The sequence below is a fragment of the Grus americana genome, chromosome 4 (assembly GCF_028858705.1).
Source record: "Grus americana isolate bGruAme1 chromosome 4, bGruAme1.mat, whole genome shotgun sequence".
In the NCBI taxonomy this organism is placed as follows: domain Eukaryota; kingdom Metazoa; phylum Chordata; class Aves; order Gruiformes; family Gruidae; genus Grus; species Grus americana.
In genome coordinates, this window is record NC_072855.1 from 77,078,447 (window position 1) to 77,089,777 (window position 11,331).

The 11,331-nt window shown below is 40.3% G+C and overlaps 1 long non-coding RNA gene across 1 annotated transcript; it reads left to right on the forward strand.

The window, feature by feature from the left end:
* The first annotated feature begins 84 nt into the window (after positions 1–84).
* LOC129206223 (uncharacterized) lies at positions 85–10,955 on the forward strand. Its single transcript, XR_008577059.1, has 4 exons — positions 85–272; positions 9,445–9,759; positions 10,448–10,553; positions 10,852–10,955. It is a non-coding gene; the product is annotated as an uncharacterized LOC129206223 (long non-coding RNA).
* The last annotated feature ends 376 nt before the right edge of the window (positions 10,956–11,331 follow it).

An 11,331-nucleotide genomic window follows, 5' to 3' on the forward strand; every position in this document is an offset into this window, starting at 1 on the left:
AAAATCCTTTGCTGCTTGTTAAACTATTACTGTCTTACATAAAAAATTGGTATTCCAAAACAGATTTCCTGGAGAAAAGTGACAATTACGCCAAGCTTCTCTGGGCAGCATAGCACTGAGGTTGTTCACATAGCTCCTTCACGTTCATGTTGAGAGACGTGCTCAAAGTCGGAAGAAAGAACTTGATTGCTCTGTACAACAGATTCAGTGAATATCGTTGGCATGTATTTAGATGGCATTTTCACTGCAATGCCTGGTGGAGACACCTTAAGGTAGGTGATGATTGTTACTTCTGTTTTGCAGTTGGTAAAATTATGTCATTGGGGTTTAAGTGGTTCACCTGAAGGTCAGATAATAGATCTAGGGCATGTTGAACACCAAACTCCCTAGCTCAGCCTCTGGCAACATAGTTCCATTCAGTAGAAAAGGAAGAAAATCGCCAACCCCTTTTATTAGTCATGGAAGGAATACATATGCGTCAATCTCATACACTTTCAATCACATGGTTTCTTTCCATTGATGCAAAGCTATTCTGGGGCGTCAGTTCACAGGGAGTAAGGGTGACGAAGGTGAGAAGTGTTCAAACAGCTGAGCAGACCACACAAGCGCTTTAAAATGCTGCAGGGTTTGTAAGTTCATAAAAGCCTCATAACTGTAAGGTTTATTAGCCAGCATAATAATTTTCCAAGGGAAATAGGGGAAGATGTGAGTTAATTAACCCAGTGCTGTAACACTGGAGAAATAGATTATTATTCTTTTTTTCTGCATACATGTGACTGACATATACAATGGTGATCTAGAGAGTTATGTAGCTATTAAAAAACAAAACAAACAAACAAAAACCCCCAAAACCACAAGCAAGAGTGATACTAGGGTGTATTATGTTGAAAAGCTTCCAGTAGAGATAACTCATTATTAATGCTCTTGCACACAACAAGGGAACTTTTGGGGAATATTTTTCTGGATGACTATGTGCCATTTTTCTCATTGACTTGCAAGAAAGGTGCATTCACACGGGGGAGCATTTTTCAAGAAATGACCATGGAAGATGAGGAGAATGGAAGGAAAAACTTCCAAAACAGAGTGAACAGTAGATGATATGGATAACATAGCACATAAGGACAGAAAGGCAGTATGACCGCAGAAGCCGGTATTTATAAGAAGGAAGAGGGGAAGACCAACCACGTAAAAGACAAAGAATAGGTCATCAGTATTAGCCCTTGAGTGAAAATGAGAAGATTTCTGTCCAACAGATGTTCAGACAGGTGTTACAGGAGCAAGACTCCATGCTTCTGTTTGTGTGTGGTTTTGTTTTGGGTGTTTTTTGGAGATGAAATACGTGAAAAGGAATTTGTGAAGTGTCTACCTATGATAGCAGAAGACTACATTCAGCAGTTTAAGAGGTTCTTTCCAGTTTTGGGTCCTGAATCACAAGCAATATTTGCATGGTGCAAATGGAAACAGCATTAGTCGTCTGCAGGAGACTTGCTGCAAGAGCGTTTACTAAAAGTTCTTCTAATTGGAGCATCACTAAAGATGCATGTTCTTGGGGGAAAAAGCAGAAAATCAGAGTTTTGTGGCGTTCTGAACGTACAGCATACAACTCATCACCAAATCAGTGAAATCAGTTTTTTCGTTAGCGATGGGATGACAAACATGCTTCTTATTGTAAATTCCAAAGCAAAATCTACAACTTTTCTTTTTTCTTTAAATGGAGTGATTTATTGTTCTGATTTGAGTGTTGTTATGAGATCGATCTTCAAGAGCATAACTTTTGTGGTTAGAGTAGTATCATTGGTGCGCTTTAATGTAGCTGGCAAGTATGATTCGCAAAAAGTTTGTATTTTATGGATATGGTTTTTTGCAAGAAAAGTAATTTTTTCCACAAGACTCTGGAAGGATTTTATAACGCATATAAATGGAGTTTATTAAGGTTTTGGCAGATTTGTGACCCACGTTAATTTGTATAACTCACAATGTCTCATAGTGAGTGTGTAGTGCTCTTGGGCTCAGGTAAAAATTCCTGCATGCATTTCTCTGACCCTGACCTCAGGCAGTGTATTTTCTTAGACCAGAACATGTTTTCTCCAGTAGGTGTGGGACAAAAGCATGTATATTGATCATGCCAGCTACTTCTGTCCCATTTAAGGTATAATTCACATGCCTGAAGGGGTAGCAAATATAAAAATGCCCAAACAGCTGCATAAGCTAACCAGACATTTTAAAATAATGCCATTTATAAGTTCATACAACCTCCTAACAGTAAGGCTTATTAGCCGGTGTAATAATTTTCCAAGTACGAGTTGATAGGAATTAATTAACCCTCCAGTATATTGCATACATTGTAGCACAGAAGAAAGTACCACACGGATCAGTCCTGAACCACAAATGTTGGGTAAGCTCTTTTCTACTATTCAGTCAATACAGTCTTCACCTTGTATTCAAATACCGAGACATTTGTAATAGAATATTAGCACTACTGTTAGAGAAATGATGTTGATGAAATGAGGGGTGGAAGGGAGAGCACTTTGTTTTGTCATAATTGTGTGGGTTCGAGTGTTTAATTTAACCTTTTAATTTTCTGATGAGAAATCAAAAGCACTGGATCATACAAGCACAGTGATTATCAGAGGCTCCTGATTTAAATAAGTCATGATCAGCTTGCCCTGAGTCACTGATATGTACAGCACCTTAGTGGTCCTCATTATTTCTGTATTTATTTTCCCACGCCTGTCATTGTGACAGGGTTAAAATAATAGAGATAATAAATATTTTTGAATGCACAAATATACAGAAAAATAACTGAAAATTTCTCTGAGGATGCCAAACCTGTTACTTCTGAGGCAGAAAAATGAAAATTTTGTATGCAGTTGATATTTTTTTTTCAACTGTAAACTGCTATGCTGCTTTAAAAAAGCATGATGATCTGCCAGTCTAGTGTTGAGATAAATGTTTAGTGGTCTTAGTTAGGTCCATTTCCTGCATTCACTTCTCAGCATGCAGTTGTCTAAAACATGGATGGCAATAGCTGATGTAATTGTGAGGGATCTGAAGGGACATGCTGATAAAGTACTCAGTAAAAAAGTAGCAGCTGATAGGTCCCACAGGTGGTCCTTTGCAATGTTTTGTTTACAGAAATCTTCAACATTATTAGTAACAAAAGCATATTTCTGTCAGGAGGTTGTTTCAGTTTTTCTTAAATGTGCAGTATCTGTTAGTAGGGAAAAGTCCAAAAGAGGAAGGCTCAGAGGACTGGGGATTAAATCCATTAATATAACAGATCGTGCACTTTTTCTGTAACAGAATAGTTGCATTTCCTTCAAGGAAAAGAAAGGACATTTGTCATTTGGAAAGATGTTTGTCAACCTAGTTATGTCACCTGAAGATAGATTTTTATCCTGGAGTTGAAAGTACACTGCTCAGCTGAGTGGATTTACTCCTGAGTAGATTCACCTGCCAGTTTGGGAGACTACAGGCTAATCCAGGAAGGGGCTTTGGACACCTGGGACTAAAAGCAGTGGAACAGAAGCGGGTGAGTGTTACACCACGAGCTCATCTACTGGCTGCCCTCTTGCTTGGAGTGCAAGTTTCCTACACCTCTGGGGTTTCTATTCTGCATGCAGGCATTGCTCTCCAGTTGGCGATGAGCCACAGACAGGTTCACACACCTTGCCGGAGCTCAGGAGGGCACCACGTAAGTCAGTTTTGGGACCTGCAGGCCAGCTTAGGGCAGAGAGAGTGCTGTGAATTAATTTCTCGGTGTCGCCTTTAGAATGCTTCTAAAGCAGAAGCATTTGCTTATAGCAACAGCAAAGAGTCTTTACAGAAATTGAGAATGACGTTTGCCAGGCATTGTTCATGCTCGCAGCATGAATTACCATTTAGGAACCTAAATGATTTAAATGTGGAAGGTAATTGACATTCCTTGCTTGGGGAAAAAAGGGGAGTGTCTTTGTCTACAGATGGGAAAAGAAGAGAAGTTAGTGTATCTGCTGAGCAAAATAATCCTGAGAGTCTCTGTCCAAGATGCAAGGATCTCAGTCTGATTGAAAGGCCAAGAAACAAGGCAGGTACAACCCTTCAGAGTTGTTTGCAGGCTGAAGAGAGTTCGAGTTTAGAAGGTGTTAGATCAATCTAATAATTTTATAAAGTTTCCAGATACTGATGAGAGACTTGACTGCAGAATGCCAGAAATAGTAATCCAGATAAAACAGTCCTCGAGTCCCCTTTTTTTGCTTTTAACTTTCTCTTCAACATCTGTGCTTTTTCCAGTACAATTTTTGTAAAGGTAAGGTACAATAGACAATGATCCCTCTGTGGCAATGTTTCTCCTTCTTGATCTTGAAGGCATACTAATTTGAAAGAATCCTGTATCTCTTGGCTTCCATAGTTTATTTACTGACATTGCCTCTGATGCTTGTAGGAAGATCATAGCAGTATAGTACTGTGAGTAATGGTTCATCTGGGGGACTGATGAGCTCCCGGCAGGTCTTCTGATGGCTGATGCCATGTTGCAGGAAACTTAGAGAAGCCCTTGAAATCATCAGGTACTTTTCCCTTTCAGGACTTGCTGCTGCAGGGTTTCAACATTTCCTTTGAATGGTTTATCATTCGCTCTGTGTCTTGTGGGAGACGAGAGGCTGCTTTATAAAGCCAGTCTTTGTGTGGATCCTCACTCGTATCTCACTAGAAATAATGTGCAAGGTGCCATTGGAAAAAGATGGATTGCAGAAATACATGTATATAGTGGATGATAAATACAGGTGACAACAAAGAAACATTAAAAAGAGCCTGATAGAGGGGAGCTACTGAACTGACTGAGTCAGTCTCCTTCAGTAAAAACGAGTGTGGTCCATCGACTCGGTTATTCCAGCAAAGCACAGAGCTTAGCTTATCACATTTTCAGTTTGATCTAAACTTACAGAAAGGTTTATTGGAGACTTAAACTATGCATGAAAACAAACGCCTTGAAAACTTCAAAACCTTACTCTTTTTTTTTTTTCCCCATTCACTCATTTCTGTTCAAATACATTTTTTGCGTTAGCTGAAAACATAGGCAGATGTATTTGTATCCCTGAGCTAATAATCATTCTGGTTGGACCCTAAACTGAGAGAGGCAGAAAGCAAGCGTGCTTTGTTATGCTTTTGAGAGGAAAAGGTAAATAAAATGGGAGCAGGGGAGTCTTTCTCTTTAATATTCTTCAGCCAGAGGTTAATTCAGGTGGAGGCAGGAACGGTGTTTCCCTCAGCCACCAATGCTGAGAGGTTGAGCCAGAGCTGTTTGGAAGCCAAAGTGGCTGCATGGCTGCAACAAGCACCCTTGGCTTGTTAATCCCAACCAATTTTGGGTGTAGGATAGGATCCCTGACTGCTCAGTGTTCTCACTTCAGTGAAACGTACAGCAGTTAGGTGCTGGGCTTAGGAGCCGGAGAGCCTGAAGCAGCAGGTGGGAGCCATGTCTGCCTGCAGCGCACACCAGAGTTGTGCTGGCTGCAGAGGAGTGAGGAGGACCAGGCACCACGGTGGGGCAGGAGGGAGGAGTGGGGGGTGTGTTCCCCTCCAGCAGCAACTTGTGGTTCTTGGCAGCCCTGGGAAGAAAAGGGGTGACACCAGCCAGAGGAAGGGTTTCTGTTTTCAGTGCGTTAGCCAGCTTTCGGTTGCTGCTGCCAAAAATACAGATTTTATTAGTGCTGCAAAAAGAAACTCTGTTTAGGGATCTTCATTTTCTCTTCCAGTTTAATTCAAGTCAGTACTGCAAAGCATGTTCCACTCTCCACTACCCTAATGCCATTTCACAGCCTCGGATGGAGTTGCCCTCATGTGACAGAGTAGAAATGGGTTCTAGGTCTTTGAGGAGTCTGATTTATTATATCAGATTTGATGCATAAATGTGCAAATTATGGGGGTGGGGAGAAATTGGGATAGGGAGAGGAAAGGCCTGAGATATGTGAACTGATTTCAATAAGAGCCAGTATGAAATTTCATCCCCTTCTCAAGAAGAAAACAGCCTTTTCAAACACTCTCCCATTTTTCCAAGCTTAAAGTAGATAAGTAAATAGCTCGTGCTCCCACTTGTTGGCTTCAAATGGAACCCAGAACCAGGGGGTACAAAGGATACACAAAAGGCCATTTAATGGCTTGAAAAAAAATATTTCCAAATTGCTCAGGATGAGGTAAGGTCAGTTCTTAAGAATTTCCCCATTTGGTTTCTGTAGCAGGGGATAGCAACTGAGGAATTTTGTTCACCTCTTCCTACATTTGCTGTATACCAAATAACTATGCTGGGTACTTGGATAAAGAAATATTTAATTACTAACACTTCAGTTTACATTAGCTCTAAAACCTCATTTTGTTACTTTAATTATCCGAGCCAAATGAACATTAAAGGGTATCTCTCATTTTAATTTAGGGCCTGATTCAGCAAGGTAATTTAATTAAGCATGAGTATAATTCACAGTACATTGGAAATCCCACTGAAACCTACTTTTGCTGTTTTGCAGTTGTTTCAAAGCTGGTTTTATTTCTTGACGCACAAAACAAGCCAAGCTTACTTTTTTTCATTTCAGCTGAAGTTGTGAGCAGGGGAGAAAGGCAATTTAAGGTTAAGTGGAGACAAATTTTACAGACTGCTCGGGGAAAACCTGAATTTTAAGTAGCAAAGGATGCAGAGGAGCAGAAGCGTGTGCTAGCTGGGTGTTTCTCAAGCTGCAGGTGGATGCTCGTTGCAGCAGTACCCGAGGGGTACCTGGGGTAAGCTGAGCCCGGATGGGTCTGCAAGGGGACAAGAGGTGATGCTGTATTAAATACCCCAGCATCATACAGGGCTGGGCTGCCTTGTGCTCCTCATCCGAGGTGGTGAGCACCTCACTGCTCCCTTTTGTGCCTTGCGATCATAAATCCTTTGCAAATGCAGGCGTTAGTCGTCGTGTCATGGGTGGTGGCAGAAACCCCATCTCTGCTTGATTGCCTACCTCACTTGCCTGAGTAGCTCTAAATGTACCGGAGGTGTCTTTCTCTGCTGTCCCAAAAAGGCTGATGAAGCTGTGACAGAGGATTTGCCTGGATGAATTTCTATTAGGATGTTACAAAGAAATACCTTGACATTAGCTTGGCTGGAGTACTTATTTTTAAGATCTAGCTCGCTCGGAGTGTGGTCCTGCTCACTCTAGTATGAGTAACTCCCATTATACTAAAAAAAAAAATTACGACTGCAGAAATTAAAAGAAACTTGGATCCTGTACCTTTCAAGAAATTGCGAATGCAGTTTGGGAATTGACAAATATTTGGTATATAAATTGAAAACACACGGAGGAAAAATTTTATCTGTTGTTATGGATATAACTATATTATAACTCCCTTTCTTTTAGCCTTAAATAGTGGTCTAGATAGTGAAATATTTTGTTGAAAAGCTATTAAAATCATGCTATTAAAATTAGTGCCAGTCTTATAAAAATTGTAGAAGAAACTTAGCTTATATAAAATGGTTTTTATTTGAGAAAAATACCTAAACAACTTTCTGGAAGTTTTGGAAAACTTTGACTGAACCTCTGGTCTAATGACACAGAAAATGCTGGAAGATTAGCATTTTAAAACAAATATTTTTTTTGTGTGTAATACAAGAATAATTAAGTCACGTTAAAGGGGAAGGCATATAACAATAAAGGAATTTATCAAATGCAAATGCAGGGTTATGAATAGACTCCAAGAAAGCTCTTAGTTTCTTGTCCAGAGAGTGTAGTGCAGAGCTACTTTCCCACAAAGTTAACATTATGTCACTAACAGAGTTGCTGGGAAACTGGGATACTTGCACGTAGAAAACTTGTTTGAAAAATGTTTCCATGTTTTGATTCATCAACACGTAATCCTGAAAACGATTTTTCTTTTTCTCTCCTCACCCACTCTTTTTTCCAGTTTCCGCAAAATTTCAAGTGGGAATTGTGTTGCTTCAAGTCAGTGGTGGTGCTTGGAAATGTTTTAACTTTGTAGAGTAACATTTAAATGCAAAATTGTTACTTTAAAAAATAAAGTATATAAATAGTTCTTTAAAAATAGCACTGCTCTGCTTTCATGCAAGAAGAAAATTCTTTCATTTGCTACCAATAGTGCGGATCAGCTGGGATATACCTGGTCCTGAGCGAGTGTTTCCTCCAGGTGACTTGTTGAATTATTAAACAGGACGTGGATGGTGCCTGCTGGCTTCTGCACGTACTCACTGATCACAATCAACTTACACTGACAGCCTCAGCTGGCCAGCTGAACTGCAGCCTGTGTAAGGTGTTGTGGAGCTGGGACTGTCAGCCAATATTTCACATTTTCAGTACTAACTACTATTCAAAACTTAATTATTTCAAAACAGATGTTCAGAGCCTTAAAATTAAAACATAGATTTAATATATCCCATCATTAATAGGGCTTACAGGGAGAAAGGGAATGAATTTGCTATCTGCCTTTAATTCTTATGAGCTATATTATTAGTCTCCAATTGATTGTTAAAGTTTTAACAGAGATTTAATAATTGTATGTATTAATAGTCTGGAGGTACAGATACTGTGTCCTGATTTTCCATGGGGAATGTATTAGATGCTGGTTTCAGAATTCTGAGCCCTGTTCCCATTAGGTCGAACACAGATCTTTCCTTGGTAGAAGACACAGCAATTTTTCCAGTTTGTGGATTTGTAACCTGGAGGGGCTTTGGTTTTTAGCTGTCTGGGGAACTGATGGCATATATAACTCTTTGTGATGGTTTAATTGTACTGTGAATATGCCCAAAATCTGCAGCTGGGTAGCTGAAGTAGGAGGATCAGGATCTGAGTGGCTTGTTTTCAGTTAACTCGGGCATCTGCGGTGTTTCTGCTTATGGTAGCAGCTCTTCTGGAATTTTACCTTTTCGCCTTGATCTGTAAAAGGGCTTGTGGTGTTGGGAAGATAACTGAAATACCCAGGAACTGTAGAAGTGTCTTCCAGGACACAGTGCTCTCACAGAAGACACTGGATTGAGGGCACCAAGCATAAATAGCACTTTGGTTTGTAATTTTTCCTGGATTATATGACACCTTAATTTTTTGGTTAGGTCTTGATCCCATGAGAGGAACAAACACACTGCATCTAAAGGGATTCATTATGATCTCCAGGATCTGAGACCCTGAATGTGTTACGCAGGATGATTAACTTAGTGCTTGTCAAAAATGCCATTCATGTTTCTTACTTGCCCTCAAGATTTAGCCTCTGCTGTGGTAGCTAGCAGACGGACACTAATTGTACACATCTCTGTTTGTTCCTGGATGCCTCGACTTTTGCATTTTGCTGCTTTGTATTTAAATAAGCTCCAGATAGTTTCCAGTCATACTCAATGTATTTCCCCTGTTTTTCCAAAGCAGGTGATCTGTCAGTTGTAGCTCTGTCAGTCAGAAATTATTTTAACTGAATAATTTGTTTAATTTGCAGCGCATCTTTTGTGAAAGTTGGTCGGTCCATGGAAACTACCAGATCACTCCTGTTTCTTTAGCTGTTCCTAGTGGAGAAGTGCAACGTGTTTCTGAGTCAGCAAAGAGAACTCAGCACACTTCCCAACAGCCAGAGGTGCAGGCTCGGAAAAAAGACAAGCAAACCACTAGTGAGCTAATAACAGTAGACAGAAAGGAGGAAGATCAAAGTGAAGCAGCTTGAAACAAAGGGCCAGGTGGACACCAGAATGAAATGCTGAGCACTCTCTTGCTTTGGTGATGGGGGAAGACAGCTTCAGAGCAAACGCTTGCATGGGTAAGGAATGCATCAGCTAACAAGATCGTGATGATTTTTTCAGAAAGTAGCCGAATCGTATCGCACAAATTTTTAATTCCTGGTATATGAAAAGTCACAACAGGGATGATGCTTGCCTCAGTCTTGTGTCTGGCACTTCATGCTCTTCAGTGAGCTTAATGCTGTCCAAGGGGCTGGGGGTGTGTGGAGGAAACTATTTCCTTCTTCCTAACTGCTTCTCAGAAGTCCGAAGACCGATGCAAAGAGGACTGCTTCTCTGCTCCTCAGAACAGGCAGCCCTAATCCTTCAGCCTTTTCTAATCAGCCGCCTTCCTCAGGCCCCTCATCATCCTTGTTCCTGCTCTCCAGGTTTTTTCCGTTCTGTCCACATCCTCCTGGGACGATGGTGCCCACAGCTGAGCCGCCTGCTTCCCACCACCCAGCCAAATGCAAGCGTTACGCCATGTGTTTTGCAGATGATACTTCTGTTTATTTTTCCCAGAATGGTTTTCCATTTTTTCCCAGCAGCATGATATTGTTGACTCATATCTGTGATTTAATATATTATACATCAGTAGTGAAATGGTTGAGGGCTTGGGGTTTGGGGTTTTTTTGCTTTTCTGGTGGCTTTAAGAAAAAGAAAAAAAAGGTGCTGTAGGATCACTGGCAGATTTAGCTTATTTAATTTATTGGTTTTCTTGATGTTAAGGTTGAAAGCCACATTCACAACAGTAGCTGCTGATGTCATGAATGTCACTAAGACTGCAGTGGGCTATCACAAGGGTGGTACAGCTCCTTCTTTTAATCTGTATCAGGTGAGAGATTTGTGCTTGACTTCAGATTTATCTGTCTGCATGGAATAATTTAAATTGTAATTGTAACTCCACTTTTGGAAGTGGAGTTAAAAATCTAGTCCTGATTCTGTTTGTTTCAGGGAAGCAAAAAAAATTGCAGGCCCTTTGCTGTCTGTGTCGCAGCAGTCTGAACTTCTTTTCAGCCAAAATGTTACCTGTTTGTAAAAGGTTTTTTTTTTTTTCCCTTCTGTCAACAAATCCACATCGATTGAAGGCTCAGTTTTGTTATACATGCTTAAAACTGTGTTTTACCTTGCAGGTCTACGCTGAAGCTATTACGTCATGAGAAGTATCAGAGACATAAGTCCTGCAAAGCCATAATCTGTGTGAAGGCTGACGTGCTTCAAAAGCATGGACAGGAAAAAAGGTAATTTTTAAAAAAATTTTTAACACAATTTGGAAACAGATGAGTACTTAACCTCTTGAGACCAGTATGTTAGTTTAAAGTAGCAAACTTGTGTGTTTGTTGCCCGTTTCATGAATGCAAACTAAAAATATTTTGACATCACTAGTTAAAGTTTGATAAAGCTAATAAGCTAATTATTGTCGTAGAAGCACCCAAGATGCTAGCCATGTTGGCTGCCTTTCAGTACATTTCACTGAATATTGCAGTGCTTTCCAGTCAGATGTTGGAGACCATTTCATGAATGCATATAACAACCTGGCAAAGTTTCCTGCCACTGAATGTGCGCTGGCTGTGTAAATCCCAGGGTATTTATTCCTGTCTCTCATTTTCTTC